The sequence below is a fragment of the Pseudophryne corroboree genome, chromosome 1 (genome assembly GCF_028390025.1).
Source record: "Pseudophryne corroboree isolate aPseCor3 chromosome 1, aPseCor3.hap2, whole genome shotgun sequence".
Lineage (NCBI taxonomy): Eukaryota > Metazoa > Chordata > Amphibia > Anura > Myobatrachidae > Pseudophryne > Pseudophryne corroboree.
In genome coordinates, this window is record NC_086444.1 from 322,351,064 (window position 1) to 322,367,787 (window position 16,724).

Consider the following 16,724-nt stretch of genomic DNA (forward strand, 5'->3'; position numbering starts at 1 on the left):
TTCTTCACTAGTCATGGTCTGGTGGAAATACATACTTAGATGATAACACATATTCCATAATCTGTGTGGTGACACGTGCCACAACTCCTCCACTCTGTAGGTCAGAGATATGCTGGTTGATATCTGTGCTTCTCTGACCGCCTGAGAGTGAAACGCGTGATGGACAGGCTCAGGGGACTGATACATTATTGATGGTATTCCATTCACTTTTCTTAATTCCTTAGTTACCTTTCTTCCACTTCATCGCATACATTTTTCCATTTATCACCTTTTCAGTTATCTCCAGAGTTATCATCTGTTCTTGGGGGGCAGATGCACTAAGCCTTGGAGAGTGATAAAGTAGATGGAGATAAAGCACCAGTCAATCATCTCCTAACTGTCACGTTACAGACTGAGGGGCAGATGTATTAAGCCTGGAGAAGTGATAAAGTGGAACGTGATAACACACCAGCCAGTCAGCTCCTAACTGTATTTTTTCAATCCCGGCCCGTAACTTGACAGTTAGGAGCTGATTGCCTGGTGCATTATCACCTTCCATTTTATCACTTCTGCAGGCTTAATACATCTGCCCCGTGTTTGAAAAATGACAGGAGCTGATTGGCTGGTACTTTATCAGTCTTCACTTTATCACTCTCCAAGACTTAGTAAATCACCCCTTAGGTCTGGTTAAGATGTAGCATTTACTTGTCCTAGATCTTTTAGTGCATTTATTTAGAAAAAAAAAGAAGTATTTGTGCATCATGTGGAAAATAAAGTCTTTAAACGTACTTTTTTGCAGGGGCATTATTTTACATTACCAACCCTTGCGCCTGAAATTGGTTTATGTCACATATTCACACACAATCCTGACAATTGAAACACAGCTTCCAGCAGCCGTTGGCATGCTCTTTTGCCACGATCGCATAAGAGGTGTTTCTCACAAACACTAACACACACTCTGCCTCTTACACACTCTGCCTCTTATACACACTCTTTTCCACTCACACTGACTATGTCACATTGTGTACTCCCTGCAGTCTGCTCTCCAGTGACCAGCATCCTCCTACTGTAGCTCCTTTACTGCAGTCAGTGTATGTAGTAAGTCGTGTCTGTGCTCTGATTGGCAGAGTGACTGTGTTTAATTTGTCACATAGCCAATCGGAACAGAGCAGACACTGATGAGTTCCTGTCCTGGTCAGGAAACTCCTCAGCATTACAGTAGCAGTACAATACATAAACAGAGAGGGGTAGGGGTAGGGGTAGGCTGGATTCTTATTTCTATTTGAATATTTTTATTTTCTTTAACTTAAAACTAGTTCCCAGCCCAGGTAGTCTGGCCAAAAGCAGTCCAATGGCCATGCCATGACCCGATAGTTGTGGGTGGAGCTCTGAGCAGAAGTCCTACTGGATTCAGTGATTGACAGCAACCACCATTTAGGGGAAGGGAAAAGGTAAGGAATCTTAGTAGTAGGTGCTGCCTGATGGTGTGTCAGTGATCCGATATCCTAGAACGCAGCTCGGATCACTACTGCAGCAGGAGGCATCTGCTTGTAATAGACGCCTCCTGATACATCTCAATACAGAACTATCTCTGCTGCTCCCAGGGAAGCTGCAGTGACAGCAACTCCAAACACATCTGAATTAGTATTTGTGCATTCAGTTAGCTGACAAAAATGGTGTGTGATGACAAAAAGGTTCATTAGTTGGTCAATGTGTTTCATTCTCCAGGCTGAGAACGTTATGGATCACATTACAGCTATTCTGTTCTAGCCTTGATAAAATTGTGTGGCCTCCTATCTTTTGACAGAGACTAATTTTATGTGATTTTTGGCAATTAATGTAATAAAATTACTACAGAAGCATATTCCTGATAATCATATTAATCAAGCTGCATCCAAAGAGTGAACTCTATTGCTATCTAGACATGGACAGATCCACTTGTTTTGTCTGATTGTAGATTATATATTAGAGATACAGGGCCATGGAAGGGACACTGGGACCAAGGAAGCTTAGTATCCAGAGTGACCTAAGGCATCCTAAGAAGTATCCTACTGTAAAAAGTTGAGAAGTGTCTCAAGAAGCATCTCAAGAAGCTGAACATTCAGTGCATCCTAAGTACGTACCAGGTGATGACTTTTTAGGCTGCAGGTGCTGTTTTATGCAACCTGCATGCCAAATACAACTGCCAAGAGGAAGAAACAGTGCCGTACCCTAGGCCCTGGGGGTGGCACCGCTCAACCACCCCCAATTACAGTTTGAAAAAAACCACAATGGCGCAAAGGCAACTTAAGAGTCTGACAACAAGAATGTATAATACAAAACAATTTGTTAAAATAACACAATAGAAACTATAATATCTCCGAAGATACTTAGACATATTATAAACTGTATAAAAAATAAATAATGTAAAAAATTTGAAAGCTTCTCTTGTAACCATTTAAATGTTACTCAATAAAAATGTAACAGATAAAATATGTGTCAATACAAAACACACAATGTTGCCACCATTATCCTCATATATCTTTTTAAGAAATATTAGATATATAATGTTCACACAATGATGGTATTATACTTGTATAGTAAATAGTCCCAAAGGATCTGTACACATGCAGGGATTAAGCGAAAAAAATGGGTAGGCTGCAAGGCACTGTTGGATCCCTCGGCTTGCTCAGTCCCACAGGCCCCTTTACTCACAGTTTATAATGGAGACAGTGGCAAATGAGTATGGGAGAGATCAGGCCCATCCACTATGGTTATGTTGCGGCCCAGCTGGCTCAAAATCTCCTCACTGACAGCAAGATGGTAAATGTTGATACATTGATCTGCTCACAGCCGCTGATGCACTCCTTGTGGTTTTCCACGTCAGATGCTAGAAAGCGTGTGCAATACATGATCCCGGACTTGGTGCTGGTTATAAATGGCTAGAAGTAATAAACAGCTGGCACAGTGCGTGTGGCAAAATGATGGTAACCAAATGGTGGCAAAAAAACAAGGAGTTCTATCTCTTCAACCGGTGTCTCCACACTGAAGGGTGGCTTTCTCAAGAAGCAAGAAAAAGTGCCGTACTCTGGGCCCTGGGTATGGCACCGCTCACCAACCAGTTACAGTCCTGTAGAGATGCCCTATACAGTTATTTTGTATACATGCCACTAGAGATTGTTGCCATTTTTCACATAGCTCTGTTGATCGAGCCTCCATTTGACTCAAATTCCTCATGTTTCTCTGGTGGAATTTGACAGTGCATGTTATACCACAGAATGGATTGACTGTTGTTATCCCACCTGCATACATGGACTATAAAAAGAAGAAATACAGGTCCTGATTCAGGTTTGGATGCAAACCTGATGGTTTTCCGTACAAGTCTGATGTGCTGTGGAATTTTGGGGGTGGGGTGGCAACTGGAACAGGGCGTGTCACCACTGTTTTGTAGTCATGCAGAACAACGGAGTCTTTCGTTATCTGATGAAGACTTTCTGGATGCGACAGAGAAGTTCCCACGACAAATCTGAGTACGCAATCTGACTGTTTTTGACAGTCGCTCTTCAACTTCAGCACAGTTAGAATGACGAAACTGCAGCATTTCTGGCCAACTTAAAAAATAGGCAATGATTAGTGACAGATTACTACTGGCAAGACTGCCAGATAGGAAGACACAAGAGTTTTATCTATGCATAATGAATAATTCATAAGGTGTAACTGAAACATTGAAAGGTTACATTTTAGGAGTTATATTTTCCATCTAACTACTCCTAATATACCTGAGCTGGGACTAATCGTGTCGATCAAATTCAAGTGTTCATTGCTGCAAAATGAAACTGGGAAAAAAACAAACAAATCCATTTTCCTTGTAGCAGCATGACTGATTGACAACATATGTGAGATGTAAGGAAAGAAGAGAGTGATGGAGTAGGGTCAAGTGTGAATTACTTGTATGACAAAAAAAGCATTTTCCAGATATTGTGTTTTGTGGAGGATGGGTTGAATTTAACCCATTTTTCCCTAGTGTGATTTGTACTGTATAATGCATTGCGGAGGGAACACTTTGTATCACTTAAGCAGAACATTTGCATTCAGAAGCACAGTACAAAGCATGCTTTATGCAGTTGTGCCTTAGATCCTTCCACCCAGGCAGTCCATCACTGAAATATATGGTAATTCTACAAGCATTGAAAATTCAAGGCTAAATGTTATCATTATTCAGTAACAATTGGCCCTCACTGTAGGCAAATCAGGCAGAACATCCAGTGAGAATAAACATAACTAGCTACCTATATCTCTGCTAAAATGTATCATACAGACTTATTATTTTATGCATCCCAAGCCTAACACCCCTGCCACTCCTTATTAGAAGCAATGTTTGGTTGCAAATATCAACAGAGGTAAAAGGGACTTTGTACAGCAAAATCTTAAGTCTCACATTAGAAAAATAAAATTCTTTTCCATATGAAGAATTTAGTAAAAATGCAACAAAAAACTTGAAAAGATTAGTTTATCTTAGGTCATCGGGGCTGTGTAATTGCTGCTTTGATGCCCATTATTTCACAGTTTGTTGACATAATGATTTTCCCTTTATATTCGCTAGCTTGTTTTCAGCCACAGTGGAATTGTTTAAATGTTGTAACCTCCTCCTCTTCATCCAGATAAAACCACAGAGCTTCAAGTTAGAAAAGGACAGCTCCAAATTGACTTTTTTTTCCACAGAAAAAGTCCTGATTTTATTTCTGTTTTGCTTAGTTTGTTTTAAGTGTATGATATGTTTATAGAACTAAACCCTGACTGGCTTTCTGTTCAGTAATGACTTTAAAATCGAATGGCCAAGCAACAGTATATTGTTTTCATTTCATATTTAATAAAAGCATCTAAATGTGAACTATCACGGTTAACAAGATTATCTAAATTGTTTTAACAATGTATAATGCTTTAGTTACTTGTTATGCATACTATGTATATACCAATACAGTTAAAAGTTTTAAAGCATACATACATACATACATACAGATTTTGAATAATTGAAGCATTTATGGGTTTTAAAAGCAAAATACACTTTAGAAGCGTTTGACTATCAAGTCAATTTTAGATACATGGAGCATTATTTATGGAGCAGAAAATGGCAATTCATCTTCGGCAGAGTGCAAAGGGAGATGGAGCAGAGTTGTGCCATTTACATGGGAGGAATACATGTGAAATAACGGCAGTGGGGGTTCCGGCAGTCACATGACCGACACTAAAGATCCCGACAGAGGATGGGGTAAGTATTTTTTCCCTCCCCTGTCGCCTCCCCTAACCCTTGAGGGGTGACGGCTATGGTTAACCCTCTGGGGGGTGTTGGCTAACCCTAACCTCACCTAGTGCCTAATTCTAACCCCCCTTCCAAGGGTTCTAACCCTAAACCCCGATACTCACCTTTGGGATGTCAACTGTCGGTGATTCAGTGCCAGTCTCTTGAGTGATGTCGGAATGCCGGCATCAGTCACATGACTGCCATCATCCCGACCACTGGGATGCTGAACGCATCCCCTATAGGAGCAAAGGTTTGCTTTCGATAATAGGAGTTGGATAATGTGAGGCCTTCCATGTAAAGTACAGAGGCAGACATAGTATTGCATAACAGTGCAAAAATGAAATTTACATTTACAGAATAAAGGCCCATACACACTAGGCAATTTTCTCCAGGAGCGATATCGCCTAGTGTTTCCCCTCCCAGGCCGGGCCACCACCAGTGTGCATACAAACTGTGCGATTTTGCAAGCGATATCGCACAGGGACGTCATGCCGTGACTGGCCCAAACATGCAGCATCTGATGATATCATCAGATAAAACTGCATGTACAGGCCACAGAGGGGGTCGTTAACGACCCCCAGAAGCGCACATCACCCATCGTCAGAAGCATTCGCACTGGGTGATATTGTAAAGGATATCGCTCAGGAGGGTATAAATGAGCGATATCGCTGACAAAATCACCTACTGGTATGGGCCTTAAGATTATTGAAATTGGGTACACAGTGCAGAGGGCACATTCTAGGAACCAATTTTTAACTTGCAAAAGGTCACTGATCTATTCAACCAGGTCTTGTTCTATACTGTACATGGGAACTATTTTACACATTCCAGTTGTTATTGGTAGAAAAGCTGAGGTACAATGGGGGGTCATTCCGAGTTGTTCGCTCGTTGCCAATTTTCGCTATGCTGCGATTTGTTGCAAAATGCGCATGCGTAAGGCACGCAGGGCGCATGCGCTTAGTTATTTAACTAAAAACTTAGTAGATTTGCTGTGGATCCTGCGGCGCTTTTCAGTCGCACTGCTGATCGGTGAGTGATTGACAGGAAAGGGGCGTTTCTGGGTGGTAACTGAGCGTTTTCTGGGAGTGTGCTAAAAAATGCAGGCATGCCAGGGAAATACGCGGGAGTGTCTGGAGAAATGGGGGAGTGGCTGGCCGAACGCAGGGCGTGTTTGTGACGTCAAACCAGGAACTAAACGGACTGAGCTGATCGCAATCTGTGAGTAGGTCTGGCGCTACTCAGAAACTGCAAAGAATTATTTAGTAGCAGTTCTGCTAATCTTTCGTTTGCTATTCTGCAAAGCTAAGATAAACTCCCAGAGGGCGGCGGCCTAGTGTGTGCAATGCTGCTAAAAGCAGCTAGCGAGCGAACAACTCGGAATGAGGGCCAATGTTGGCTACTGGGTTCCCAAAATAAGGGTTCCCAGTGTATGCGCTATTCCAGTGAAAACATTGGTGTATCTATAATGGGTGCAGTGTGTGCGAGGCACACGGGCCCCCGGGGTCCAGGGGGGCCCATCCCGCACACACTGCACCCATTTGTTTAATATTTACCTCTCTGTAGTCCCCCGTTGGAGCCATCCCTTCTCGGCAGTGCATTAGAGTCTGAACACTAGGGGGAACAAACTCTATTGCGTCTGCTGAAAACCATGGCCATTTTTCCGAAGTTTCACACATGCGCATTAGGAAAATCTTCAGGAAAATGGCCACGGCGCCGTGTTCCCAGAGGTTTGCACATGCACAATAGAGTCTGTGCTAAGACTCTATTGCCGCTGTGGAGAAGGATGGCACCGCCGGGGGACTCCGGAAAGGTAAGTATTAAAACATGTGCATCGGTCAGAGAGGACGGGGCCCCTGATGCAGAAGGCTGCACACGGGCCTCCTCCTCTCTTAAAACGCCCCTGAGTGTAACACTCTGTTCCATGCTCACCGTCTAACCCCATCAGTGTCACCCCTGCCTGTCTGCCCCTCCACTTTAGAGCAGGCCCTCTCCTCTCATGTGCCATCTCTTACTTCTTCTTATCATCTACTCTATACTCCCTACAACAGCACCTAATCCTCTGTTTCTGCCACCCTGATCCTTATTTCAGTGGTATGACCGCTTAAGCAGCAATGTTTATATACCATGTACTTGTCCGGCATTGTCTTGTACTCTAAGGGTAGGTACACATAAGGCTTGTTTTGTTCATTTGTTTATGTACTTTGTTAGGTGCTGCGGAACATTTGTGGCACCATATAAATAAAGAATAATAGGAAATAAATATGTGCAACATTTAAACATAGTTGTAAAATTAAAAGAGATAATGCTCAAAATGGGTATCTGGCAACCACTGTTCTATTTTACATAGAGGTAAAAGTAGTCAGGTTAAATATAATCCCCTGACATGTATACGGAAGGTTTATATCAGTTACCACAAATTACAACATGAAGAATCGAAAATAACTGTACAGGTGTATCTATATTACACTGCTCAAAAAAATAAAACACTAAAATAACACATCCTAGATCTGAATGAATGACATATTCTTATTAAATACTTTGTTCTTTACATAGTTGAATGTGCTGACAACAAAATAACACAAAAATTATCAATGGAAATCAAATTTATTAACCCATGGAGGTCTGGATTTGGAGTCACACTCAAAATTAAAGTGGAAAAACACACTACAGGCTGATCCAACTTTGATATAATGTCCTTAAAACAAGTCAAAATGAGGCTCAGTAGTGTGTGTGGCCTCCACGTGCTTGTATGACCTCCATGCCTGGGCATGCTCCTGATGAGGTGGCGGATGGTCTCCTGAGGGATCTCCTCCCAGACCTGGACTAAAGCATCCGCCAACTCCTGGACAGTCTGTGGTGCAACGTGGCGTTGGTGGATGGAGCGAGACATGATGTCCCAGATGTGCTTAATTGGATTCAGGTCTGGGGAACAGGCGGGCCAGTCCATAGCATCAGTGCCTTCGTCTTGCAGGAACTGCTGACACACTCCAGCCACATGAGGTCTAGCATTGTCTTGCATTAGGAGGAAACCAGGGCCAACCGCACCAGCATATGGTCTCACAAGGGGTCTGAGGATCTCATCTCGGTACCTAATGGCAGTCAGGCTACCTCTGGCGAGCACATGGAGGGCTGTGCGCCCCCCCCAAAGAAATGCCACCCCACACCATTACTGACCCACTGCCAAACCGGTCATGCTGGAGGATGTTGCAGGCAGCAGAACGTTCTCCTTCGCGTCTCCAGACTCTGTCACGTTTGTCACATGTGCTCAGTGAGAACCTGCTTTCATCTGTGAAGAGCACAGGGCGCCAGTGGCGAATTTGCCAATCTTGGTGTTCTCTGGCAAATGCCAAACGTCCTGCACGGTGTTGGGCTGTAAGCACAATCCCCACCTGTGGACGTCGGGCCCTCATACCACCCTCATGGAGTCTGTTTCTGATCGTTTGAGTAGACACATGCACATTTGTGGCTTGCTGGAGGTCATTTTGCAGGGCTCTGGCAGTGCTCCTCCTGTTCCTTCTTGCACAAAGGCGGAGTTAGCGGTCCTGCTGCTGGGTTGCTGCCCTCCTATGGCCTCCTCCACATCTCCTGATGTACTGGCCTGTCTCCTGGTAGCGCCTCCATGCTCTGAACACTACGCTGACAGACACAGAAAACCTTCTTGCCACAGCTCGCATTGATGTGCCATCCTGGATGAGCTGCACTACCTGAGCCACTTGTGTGGGTTGTAGACTCCGTCTCATGCTACCACTAGAGTTAAAGCACCGCCAGCTTTCAAAAGTGACCAAAACATCAGCCAGAAAGCATAGGAGCAGAGAAGTGGTCTGTGGTCACCACCTGCAGAACAACTCCTTTATTGGGGGTGTCTTGCTAATTGCCTATAATTCCCACCTGTTGTCTATTCCATTTGCACAACAGCATGTGAAATTGATTGTCAATCAGTGTTGCTTCCTAAGTGGACAGTTTGATTTCACAGAAGTGTGATTGACTTGGAGTTACATTGTGTTGTTTTAAGTGTTCCCTTTATTTTTTTGAGCAGTGTATAATTATATGAACTAGTTATAGAAATGTAACAACATATAATTCAAAAGTTCAAATGAGAAATAAACTCTCAAATATAGGGGTTGATTCAACAAGTATTTTTACAAAATTTTCCCACTTCGGTTACCTGCATATGATTTCTTAGCATGTTTTTTTTTTGTCTTCTTTCTTCCACCCCACTGTGTGCTATTCCTGTAATGTGTACCTCCACCTTTTGCACACCCGGCTAGTGAGACTTATGCAGTGCACCCCAGATGGTGGCCTCGGATGGTTCCTATGTGGGCAGGATGTTCTTCATGAAGATCTTTCCATACAGGGTATATCATACTACTACTACTACTACTACTACTACTACTACTACTACTACTACTACACAAATGTCAGTTTTCCCATTTATGCATTGGGCCCTTGTATGGCTCATCTCCCACAGTGTAACCTTTGTAGTGCGCCCAACATGGCTGCCTCGTGTGGTATGCTTGTGGACAGGATGAAAAATACATGGACTTGGTCGTTTTGTTGGGACCCAACTCTGAGCATTAAGACGTTACAATTTCCCCATTTTGCGTCATCTCTTCTAGGGGCAGACTATTCCACCCAGGGTAATCCTATGCAGTGCACCCAAGATGGCTTCCTCATCTGGTACCTTGTGATGTGGAATACACAACCCTTGGAAGTTGTTACCCAAAATGCCTACACCAATCCTGCATTTTGCTTACTGTGTGCTTAAGATTTTTTTTTAATGTCTGTGTGTCTTATCTATTGCTGTATTACTTAAAGCTTCTGTATTATGTGCATTGTTTTTGATGTCTGTAAAGCGGCTTGAGTTCTGTTGGAGAAAGAGAGCTACATAAGTAAAATTATTATTATTATTATTATTATTATTCATAAAATAATGTAGAAACAGCAGTTTCAGTATAATTTTATGAATTGTTGATACAGTATGTGATAACAGCTTAATGCAGGATATTTCACAGAAATCTCCAGCAGAATGCTAATTAGCGCTGCAGAACACAGTCCCCATTATTATCAATAAGGGCTATGGTCCGACCCCGGCAGTCTCCTGATTTTTTTCCTGCTACCTCCGGCAGCTGACAGTGTACACATGCCCAATGTCAGATTCCCCCAGAAGTGTCTTTTACAAATGTCGGGATCAAACTCGCAGTGTAGCAGTAATCATCGCTACAGCTATCCCTGCAAGTTACACTTAGTACATAGCAAGGATATTTTCTGCCGTGATTATTAATTCATAGGCCTCATATTACCCAATAGTATGGATAAATAATAGATTTAAGATAAGAGAAGTGTATAACTAATAGTGTTAAGAGTTTGTGGTTGCTGCACATTATGGGCTCTATACAGCAACCAAAATTTGACTTCAATCATGCGGAAACTAAGATTTCTGCATGATTTAAGTATCATATCGATTCAGGAATGGCTTAACATAGAAGATAATGCAATTATTATTTAATACTCGACTCCTACAACATTGCACTGTAGAGAACAAATCATTGCTCTCTACTAGGTGTGTAACATAGAGTGACCATATTATCCCTTTTACCTGGAATGCTCATGGATTACACAGGTTCTGTGGCTGATTAAAATCAGCTGAAATATAGGCTTGAAGTCAGCCAGCCACAGAACCTGTGTAATCCATGAGCGTCCCAGGTAAAAGGGATAATATGGTCACTCTATGTAACGTCTTCTTCTTCTTCTTCTATTCAGGCCTGAAAAGTACTGTGATTGGATATATATATATATATATATAGTATACAAAGGGTCCGGCACTCCAATGTACAGGCTGGATAATGTCCCTGGTGCCCTCACTATCTATCAGGTATGAATAGTAGAAATTGTGTGCGGCACTCAGGTATAAGGAATCTTACGTGACCACAGCAACATCGCCTTCAACATTTAAATTTTACTTGAAAATTGTCATCAGGAAGTACATATGAAATTAAAAAAGTCTTACCTTATATCCCCCACCATTGAGATGTGTGCAGCGCCCGCCGGGTGGCTGTGGCGCTAGTAGATGACGTCATTGCGTATTGCGCGTCATCAGTGACCCGTCACCATGACAACCCGGTACACAACTCCTATACAAAGTACAATGCAACATAAGTAATGTATAATGTAAAACGCTAACTTGAATGATGCCCAACAGGTGAATGTACACATGTATGCAGAGGCCGTCGGCAAATAATAAATTGATGCTAGATGGAGACTAAAAGACTCCTGGTAACTAAGCAACATGCATAACAGTAATAGTTATTTAACTATTGGAAAACTAAACAATAACTGAGTACCGCCATAAATGTTCACATATATAAATATAAATAAATTGGAAGAACAGATCTGCAGGACTGATTAAATATAGGCTGAGATTCGGTGCTAAATAGGATCTAACTAGGAATAAGAGAGCATATAAATAAGAATATGACCATAGGGCAGTGAAATATAATGGACAATACAGTGTGGTCTCTGGGAATGTAAATACATGGTAAATGTAGGTAGGACATGCTGGTCCGAATGTTGTGCTAGGAAAAAATTTGGAAAAAAGAAACTGAAATGAAAAACAGAAGAAGAGAATGGAGCAATAGAAAGAGAAGAGAGAGAGAGAGAGAGAGAGAGAGAGAGAGAGAGAGAGAGAGAGAGAGAAAGAGAATGAAAGAGAATGAAAGAGAAAAATGAAAGGAACAAGAAAAGAACAAGAAAAAAGAAGAAGAAGAAGAAGAAGAAGAAGAAAAGGAAAAAAAGACAAAAAGAGTGAAAGAAGTAGAAGCAAGAAGTGGAGAGAAAAAAATTAGGAAACTACTAAGAAAAGGAGAAACAGAGAGAAAAAAGCAAAAGATCAAGATTCTAGTAAAACCAAGATGTGTGACATCATGCAGCCACCGCAATCACGCTCACAACACGGCCCCGTTCGTCCGCCTCCACTCACCATTCGCGCCACCCCCACAACACTCCGTCTCCTCCCTGGAAACAGAGCGTTGCCGCCCCCCCGCCCCACGACTGAATCAGGCAGAGGCAATCACTTTTTCTGTGCCCCCCTGCAGAAAGTGCAGTCACATGCGCAGAACAGGCGCTGCGCATGCGCCCATATCTTTTCAGCAAAAGTTCCAGTTGGATCGCACATTGCGATCCAACCTGAATTAGCCCCATCGTCAGTAGAAAAGGGGTATAAGTGATTCGATTGCAGCCAGGTGTCCCATGCAGTGCATTGTCAACCAAAAACTGCATATAAACACAGGGGCTGTCTGTGACTGACAATATTTTCACACACGAAACTGTACTGGTGTGGCCAGCATAAATTGTAAGTGATTTAAGTGTTCTTTTCTCTAACGTCCTAGAGGATGCTGGGGACTCCGTAAGGACCATGGGGAATAGACGGGCTCCGCAGGAGATAGGGCACTTTAAGAAAGACTTTGGATTCTGGGTGTGCACTGGCTCCTCCCTCTATGCCCCTCCTCCAGACCTCAGTTTTACACTGTGCCCAGAGGAGAATGGGTGCACTGCAGGAGCTCTCCTGAGCTTCCTGCTTAGAAAGCATTTTTGTTAGGATTTTTTCTCTTTTTACAGGGAGCACTGCTGGCAACAGGCTCCCTGCATCGAGGGACTGGGGAGAGAGGAGCAGACCTACTTAAATGATAGGCTCGCTTCCTCGGCTACTGGACACCATTAGCTCCAGAGGGGGTGAACACAGGTTCGTCCTGGGCGTTCACTCCAAGAGCCGCGCCGCCGTTCTCCTCACAGAGCCAGAAGAAACGAAGACAAAAGACGTCTCAGGCTGCAGAAGCCTTCGGTGCTTCACAGAGGTAATGCACAGCACTGCAGCTGTGCGTCATTGCTCCATACACCTCACACACTCCGGTCACTGTAAGGGTGCAGGACGCAGGGGGGGCGCCCTGGGCAGCAATAAAAACCTCTTATTTGGCAAAAAAGAACATATATACAGCTGGACACTGTATATATGCCTTAGCCCCCGCCAATTTTACACTTTTAGCAGGACTGAAGCCCGCCACCGAGGGGGCGGGGCTTCTCCCTCAGCACTCACCAGCGCCATGTTTTTCTCCATAGCACCGCTGAGAGGAAGCTCCCCAGACTCTCCCCTGCTTATTCCACGGTAGAAAAGAGGGTTTTAAAGAAGAGGGGGGGCACATAATTCGGCGCAGATAATAATAACAGCGCTACGGGGTAAACATTAAATTGCTGTGTTTTTCCTGGTTCATATTGCGCTGGGGTGTGTGCTGGCATACTCTCTCTCTGTCTCTCCAAAGGGCCTTGTGGGGAAACTGTCTTCAGAAGAGCATTCCCTGAGTGTGGGGTGTGTCGGTACGTGTGTGTCGACATGTCTGAGGTAAAAGGCTCTCCTAAGGAGGAGATGGAGAAAATGTATGTGTGTGTGGTGTCGACGTCGACAACGCTGACGCCTGATTGGATATGTGAAATTAAGGGCTAAGATGAATTATTACACAAAAGATTAGAGAACAGACAGGGAATCTACCCATGTCTGTCCCTATGTCACAGAGACCTTCAGAGTCTCACAACGCTCACTATCCAAGATAATAGACACTGATATCGACACGGAGTCTGACTCCAGTGTCGACTACGATAATGCAAAGTACAGCCAAAACTGGCAGAAAAGTATTCAATATATGATTATTGTGATAAAAGATGTTTTGCATATCACTGATGACTCATCTGTCCCTGACAGGGTACACATATTTAAGGGGAAGAAAGCTGAGGTAAATTTCCCTCCTCTCATGAAGAAAAAGAGCTGGAATCTCCAGACAAGAAGCTGCAGCTTCCCAAAAAGAATTCTCAGGGAGTATCCTTTCCCTAACGGGGCCAGGATACGATGGGAATCTTCCCCTAGGGTGTACGAGGCATTGATACGTTTACCCAAAAAAGGTAGCGCTGACTTTACAGCTATCCTCAGGGATCCTGCAGATAGCATGCAGTAAAAGTACTTTGAAGTCCATTTACACACATTCTGGTACACAACTCAGACCGGCGATTGTGTCGGCATGGGTTTATAGCGCTGTAGCAGCGTAGACAGATACCTTATCAGTGGAGATTGAAACCCTAGATAAGGATACCATGTTATTGTCCATAGTATATATATATATATATATATATATATATATATATTTGTATGTAAAAGATGTTGTCTTATATATATATATAAATAAGACATGCCTAAAGAGACGTTAGTCTACTGGGTTCTAGAGTCAACGCTATGTCGATTTCTGCTAGACGTGTCCTGTGGAACATGCAATGGACAGGTGATGCCGACTAAAAGTGGCATATGGAGTTGTTGCCTTACAAGGGTGAGGAATTGTTTGGAGAGGGCCTCTTGGATCTCGTCTCCACGGCTACGGCAGGTAAATCAGATTTTTTGCCATATATTCCCTCACAATCTAAGAAAGCGCCTCATTATCGAATGCAGTCCTTTCGTTCCAATAAAAGCAAGAGAGCATGTGGATCGTCCTTTCTTGCCAGAGGTAAGGGCAGAGGGAAAAAGCTGCACAACACAGCTAATTCCCAGGAACAGAAGTACTCCCCGGCCTCTGCTAAATCCACTGCATGACGCTGGGGCTCCCTTGAGGGAGTCAGCTCCTGTGGGGGCACGTCTTCGACTGTTCAGCCACGTCTAGGTCCACTCACAGGTGGATCCATGGGCAATAGAAATTGTTTCCCAGGGTTACAAGCTGGAATTCGAAGAAGTGCCTCCTCGCCGGTTTTTCAAATCGGCCCTACCGAAACAACCCCTGGAAAGGGAGATAGTGTTACATGCGATTCACAAATTGTGTATGCAACAAGTGGTGGTAGAGGTTCCCCTGCTTCAAAGAGGGCAGGGGTACTACTCAACTCTGTTTGTGGTTCCAAAACAGGACGGTTCGGTCAGACCCATTTTAAATTTAAAATCCCTGAACCTTTACTTAAAACGGTTCAAGTTCAAGATGGAATCACTCAGGGCGGTCATCCCCAGCTTAGAAAGGGGAGATTTTTTGGTATCTCTGGACATAAAGGACGCATACCTGCATGTCCCCATATATTCTCCTCAAGATTGGCAGTACAGGATTGTCATTACCAATGTCAGACGTTGCCGTTTGGGCTTTCCACGGACCCGAGAATTTTCACCAAGGTAATGGCGGAAATGATGGTGCTCCTGCGCTAGCTGGGTGTCACAATTAGCCCGTACTTGGACGATCTCCTCATAAAAGCGAGATCACGGGTGAAGTTGCTGAGCAGCGTATCACTTTCACTGAATGTGTTACAGCGACACGGCTGGATTCTCGATATTCCAAAGTCGCAGCTGAATCCTACAACTCGTCTGCCCTTCTTGGGCATGATTCTGGACACAGACCAGAAAAGGGTTTTTCTTCCGAAGGAAAAAGCGCAGGAACTCATGACTCTAGTCATGAACTTGTTGAAACCAAAACAAGTGTCAGTACATCATTGCACTTAATTTCTGGGAAAGATGGTGGCAACATACGAAGCAATTCCATACGGCAGATTCTATGCAAGGGCCTTCCAATGGGACCTATTGGCCAAATGGTCCGGGTCGTATCTGCAATTGCATCAGCGGATCACCCTGTCCCCCAGGGCCAGAGTATCTCTCCTGTGGTGGCTAAACAGTGCTCACCTTCTAGAGGGCTGCAGGTTCGGCAGTCAGGACTAGATCCTGGTGACCACGGACGCGAGCCTCCGAGGTTGGGGACCGGTCACACAGGGAAGAAATTTCCAAGGACTTTGGTCAAGTCAAGAGACTTGTCTTCACATCAACATCCTGGAACTAAGGGCCATAAACAACGCCCTACGTCAAGCGGAGATATTACTTCGCAATCGACCAGTTCTGAGCCAGTCAGACAACATCACCGCAGTAGCTCATGTAAACCGCCAAGGCGGCACAAGGAGCAGAGTGGCAATGGCGGAAGCCACCAGAGTTCTTCGCTGGCCGGAGAATCATGTAAGCGATCTGACAATTAAACAGGCTAAATTCTGCACAAAACAATAACTCCAGAATATCTATGCAAACAGACACTGCAGAGTATAGTATCCTAGATCACTGTGCTGCTGCTGCTGAGAGTTGGAATAATTGTTTGGAATACCTATGCAAACAGACACTGCAGAGTATAGTATCCTAGATCACTGTGCTGCTGCAACAAGTCTCATCCTTTCATCCGTTTTCAGCAGTGTTCATTTTGGGAGTGGACAACTGGGAAGCAGACTTCCTCAGCAGACACGATATGCATCCGGGAGAGTGGGGACTTCGTCAGGAAGTCTTTGCGCAGATTGCATGTCGGTGGGGACTGCCCCAAATAGACATGATGGAATCCCGTCTCAACAAAAAGCTACAAAGGTATTGCGCCAGGTCAAGAGACCCTCAGGCGGTAGCTGTGGACGCCCTAGTGACACCGTGGGT

At 43.9% G+C, this 16,724-nt stretch overlaps 1 protein-coding gene across 1 annotated transcript in view; it reads left to right on the forward strand.

Annotated features, from left to right (window-relative positions):
• TMEM132B (transmembrane protein 132B) overlaps positions 1-16,724 on the forward strand; it is a 926,737-nt gene that overhangs the window by 49,671 nt on the left and 860,342 nt on the right. The window lies entirely within an intron of this gene.